The following is a 6,000-nucleotide window of genomic DNA, read 5'->3' on the forward strand; positions in this document are numbered from 1 at the left end:
AAAATCCAACCACAAAGCCTTTAAGCTGGAACTCAAATCTTATGAAATTTGCCCTATTCTCCTGTTGAGTCCGCATTTATCACAAGTTGCAACAGGCCGATGTTTTTGGCCAAAAACCCAAATATATGGAAATACAAAGAAATACATTGAAAATCCGAATAACCCAGATTTCAAATTTTATGCAATCAGGCTTATAATTCCCATCGCGTTCGGCTCTTATCGGCATATTGCTATCACAATCACATTGGTCCTGGCATCGAGGACCATCGATCAAATCTGAACCGTTGATATCTTGTCCCGATCTGACGGCTGAGGTTTAATCGCATATCGCATATCGCTACAGCCCGGGGGTTCTTCCCTGCGCCGACACCAATCATCGCATCTTGACCGTTGATCTACTCGTCGATCCGATGGTCGATATTCAATCACATATCACTTTATCGGCCAAGTCACAATTGCTTCATCAGCTCGCCCGAGGTCCCGATATCGAGCGAAGGCCTACCTCCAACCCAATATGTCGGAGATTGCTGATCGGTAGTTCTTCCACCTATGGTTTTGCACTTATTCTGATGCGATTTTTCCATACAAGGCCTTAAGCCCATTTTATGAAATTTGCCTCCTTTTCAAAGGAAAATGGCAATCTTCTTTCTGTGATAACTTCTTCATCCAAATTCCATTTTATCCCATTCAAGTTGTAGTAGTTTTAGAATGAAAATATCTATGCAACGGGACTATTTCCAGGAGCATTCTTGGACTTTCATTTCCCTCTGTTTCCTGCAAGTCAAGCCAAAACTTTGATTGCTTCTAACTTTCACGTACGAACTTGGTTTGACAAACCGTTCAAACCTCCACAATTAGGATGAAGAGATCTATGTTTTGGTCCTAGGTCGTCATCATTTGAACACTTTTATTTTCAAGCGTTCATAAGCTCTCTTTGTCCTGTGTGTCTCTCTGGAGCCACCTAGATCAATCCTCCCCACTGAGGAGCTTTTGGTCCTCCAAAAACATGAAAAATAATCGGCAACTTTCTCTGTACCCTATCTGCATCACAAGCGTCCTGAAAAGATCTCGCTTCCATCTCCTTCACCTTTGTTCTTCAGAGCCTTAAGTGACGAGCCGAAACCTGCTACCTCTGCAACCTATAGTACATTGTTTCACAAATTACATGCTTGAATGACATGACCAACTAATGACCTAAACGTCCCACACTTGCCACGAGTTTATAACACATACTCGGTGGTCAAGTTTACAACAAGATGGATGCGATACCCCAACTATGACAACAAGGCCAGCATATCATTGTTGCTTCAAAAAGTGATGGAAAACACATCATCACTGCAACACATGATTTACATACATAAGGCCAAACGCTATTGTTTCGACAAGTGATGGAAACATAACATCACTTTCAGAGTGTAAAATACGACTCAAAACATGACCAGACATCATTGTTGCTGACCAAGTGATGGAAAACACATCATCGGTTTGACATTTTAAAATGCAACAAATGATTTACAAAAGAATGACCATGAAATGACAACATGTCTAGAAACCATTTTTCACTTATCAATGTGAATGGGTCACCTCCTTGAGGTGGTTTTGCTTGTCGAACAACTACTCTTCCTGGTTCACACACCGATGTTTTGTCTTTAAGGCACTACTTTGGATGGAGCCTCCAACAAGTGGATTTTTGATGGCCATTTCTATCGCAATGACTGTAGTAGGTTTTCTTCCTCCATATCTGCTTAACCTGTTTCTTTTCATGTTGTTTAGAGGGTCTTTCACACCTCATCCTTTTGAGTGCTGCCATCCTTTTCCAACACTTAGAAAATGTATGGTCAGGTAAACCACAAAAGGTACATTTTTTTCGATGCCATGTTTTACATTCATTATTATCAACATGATCATAATAAAAATGAACATTCGAAGATCGAAAGTGGTTATACCTTCCCTTGTTGTCACTGATGTCAGTATGGTGATGAGAGCTTGCCTTAGCTCTCTCCCTGCAATGGGCATTGTCGTGGGATGATGGGGATGTGTTCCCATCATTCTCTTTCCTCGACGATTTCAACGATGTCTCAGACGACTCTGACACCTTTGAGCACTCTCCTTTAGTGTATCTCAAGCCTGCAAATCGATGTTCGTGGACAACCTCCAAAGGTTGAGTTATGCCTTGGTTATTAACACCAAGTTCTTCTTTCTCCTCGTGCCTCATCCTTGTAAGGAGCCTCATGTGCGTCCCTGTAATTTGGATCTCCAAATCTCCAACAGACATCATAATATGTGAAGGTGAAATCGAAAGGAAATCAACATCTTTTACCTTCTCTTTCGATTTGGAGAGAACTGATGAGGGTTTCTCATCAACCGTTGTTAGTGGTTTGCTAACTGTCGTGGCGCATTCCCCAACATCCTTCCTGACATACCCAAGTCTTGCCTGATGGGGTAATTCCTCCACTTTGATGGGATTGACACTGCCTTGGCCATTAACTCCCAAGCCTTTTCCTTCATACCCCATTCTCTTCAACAGTTTGGAGCCAATTCCTGTAGTATGATTTTCAAAAGCAGCGAAATCATCATCAGGAAACATACATGAAGATGGAGAACTACTTTTTACCTCGCATAGGTTATGCTACAGCTTTTCCAAGGCCTCGTCCTTTGCTTGCAGATATCTTTGAAAACTTTTTTTTTCCTCATTCTCTTCGTGTGGATGCATCTTCAATTCATCATTCTTTGTTTAAAGATTATGTTTGTTTTGCTTCAATTCTTCTAGGGCCACTTCCATGGCTTTCAACTGAAGTTGTAATCACTTCTTTTCCTCTGTCTCTTTCTGTAGAGTTTCATACATGATTTCCACTCTCTTGGAAATGTTTAGCATGGTCTCATACATCGCTCTTTCATCCTTTGTCACTGCACATTCACATCAATTCACATCAATGCAAAGACCGCTCTCATACCACTTGATCCAGGTCCAGGTGTGACGAAGGACCCTTCCAAGACCTTTTATTTTCATGATGTGTTAAATTGCATTCTTCAAAAGAACATCAATGAATACATCTGCACGCAGAAAAGAAGAGGAACAAGACAATCATCAACACTTGAAAACATAAGCATTGATAACGGAGTTCGTCCAGGAGGGATTACGTCTCTGGGCCCCAGTGTCAAAATGGTGTAGGTTGCTGCATTAAGTGATGTCAATAGTGGTTATGTACACAAGAGATGATTTCGCGATCATACAAGGAAAAATGCCCTCACATAGGAGTGGCTCTAAGAGATGTTCCACAATAGGAACTCTCAGTCAAAAGACTCCTATCAATATGACACAAAAACATGCATGATGAGCATCCTGCCAACATGGCATAAAAGGGATCTCAATGCAAAAATATGCATGACGACAACAAGAGTATCCCAACAACATACAACAAGGGATCTTAATGCATAACCTGAATAGTTATGATAGCAAGTACATCACATAGAAGATTCCGTATCAAATCAAGCAATGAATCATGACAACATGTAATAAACACGATCCTACATCAACATCAATCAAGGATCTGTGCAACATAATACATAAAGAAGAAGTACATGAAAACCTCATATACCTCACAACCAGGGGCCATTTAAAGAAGTGGATGTCACACTGCTGAAACTGCTCAGACCATCGATCTCAAGGCATCGATTGTATGAAGATGACTTCTCGCACATGAATATGAATATCTGCACTGGAACTTAGAAAAGTGACTAGAAGAAGAAATGAGATAATGACAAATCTAAGTGTACCATCAGATTTGTGGTGTTGATTAGTGTTGAATCAACTGTCCAAAATCCAAATTTTGAGAAGTTGAGAATTCTAGGCTCAAGGAATCTTTTAGATTCCCCCAGGATTCCTCAAAGATTCTACTCCATGGATGGACTAGAAATATGCAACTCAGATGGTGAATCTAATCTCGTCATTCGATCCTTGCAGAAAACCATGAAAAACAAGTATAAACTTGACTATATTCCGACATGGAAAAATTTTACCTCCTTGGGAAAATATCAAGGCTCATGGTTCCGCTCCCTGTTTTTGCTGAAATCATGGTTCCACGTGCATTCTGAAAAATGACCAAAAAATGCAGAATTCTGATGGAGAAACGAACAACACGATTGTGCTCATGGTGACGAGAGGTGTAGAATCCATATAAAATTTGTCAATTTTTGACAAAATGAAAATTTTGCCCCCTGCAAAATTCATGATTCCTGCATTAAAATATTAATTACTTGTCTTGAAAATCATGCCCGCCTTTTGCCTCAAAATCCATGCCCTGCAGCCTCTCCTCCTCAAAATGTGTGCAATGGTAAAAATGACTATTTAAATAAAATTACCCGTGGATAACACAAGGTGAGCAGTTTGGCATAGTGGTAATATTGGCATATGTTTGAGGAGGGATCGGGTGGATAAACCCCACCCCTCTCGATTTACCCACATAAGCCTTTTTGTTATAAAAAAAGGTATTAAGGATGGGGTCGAGTCTGCGTTGGGTGGCCGGCCTTCCAAAACCCCGAAAATAGCCCTTTTTCGGTTCAACTATAATACACGGAAAACACTAAAAAATCTGACCACAAAGCCTTTAAGCCGGAACTCAAATCTTATGAAATCTACACTATTCTCCTGTCGGGTACGCGTTTATCGAAAGTCGTAGCGACCCGGTGTTTTTGGCCAAAAACCCAAATATATGGAAATACAAATAAATACATTGAAAATCTGAATAACTCGGATTTCAAATTTTATGCAATCAAGCTTATAATTCCCATCGGATCTGGCTCTTATCGGCATATTGCTATCATAATCGCATTGGTCTTGGCATCGGGGATCGCCAATCAAATCTGAACCATTGATCTCTTGTCCCGAGCTGACGACTGGGGTTTAATCACATATCACATATCACTATAGCCCGAGGGTTCTTCCCTGCGCTGATGTTGATCATCGCATCTTGACTGTTGATCTGCCCGTCGATCCAACGGTCGATATTCAATCACATATCGCTTTATCGGCCAAGTCGCAATTGCTTCATCAGCCCGCCCAAGGTCCTGATATCAAGCGAAGGCCTACCTCTAACCTGATATGTTGTAGATCGCTGATTGGCGGTTCTTTCGCCTGTGGTTTTACACTTATTCCGATGTGATTTTTCCATACAAGGCCTTAAGCCCATTTTATGGAATTTGCCTCCTTTTGAAAGGAAAATGACAATCTTCTTTCTGCGATAACTTCTTCGTCTGAAGTCCATTTTATCCCATTCAAGTTGCAGTAGATTCAGAATTAAAAGATCTACGCAATGGGACTATTTCCAAGAGCATTCTTGGACTTTCATTTCCCTCTGTTTCCTGCAAGTCAACCCAGAACTTTGATGATCTGATATTCACCGTATGAGTGACATCAGTTAAAGATTTATTAAACTAAGGTATTATAGACTCATGTGTTGGTGTGTGTTCTGTGTTATTGAAGCAATGAATCAATCAGATTGCCAATACATAGACAATAAAATGGAAAGACAGCAGAGAAATACAGTAAGCAAACACAAGGACACAAGCAATTTTAATAAGGAGTTCACCCTATTCTCCAGGGCTACATCTCTGGTCCAGCTGTTAGTGTCGATATCTTCATCCCTCCATCAGTGATCAAATTCTCTTGTTGCATTGCATGTTAGGTGTCTCACTTGATCAGCTGCATTCCATTAGGGTCATGGATCATCTGATGGTAGTGGTATACTGTACATTTTCCCTCATGTCCTTTACTTGCTGGCCCATTTTCATACATCTAGATCATTTACAGTTAATTTTTGTCTCTAAATTTACAAAAGTCATTGCTAGGGTTTTAGGTCTCGTTAGGTCTAGGGTTTCATCAACAAGGTCTTCAAAATGCTTAATAACGGTCAACAGGCGCATGAGGAGGTTAAATAAAGTTTCGGCAACAACAATTTCCATAATCACATGCTCAGTGATTGATTTTTCCTCAAAACCCTG

This window comes from Pinus tabuliformis, chromosome 8 (assembly GCF_031772625.1).
Source record: "Pinus tabuliformis cultivar Carrire ecotype Pingquan chromosome 8, CPIR1, whole genome shotgun sequence".
NCBI classification, from domain to species: Eukaryota; Viridiplantae; Streptophyta; class Pinopsida; order Pinales; family Pinaceae; genus Pinus; species Pinus tabuliformis.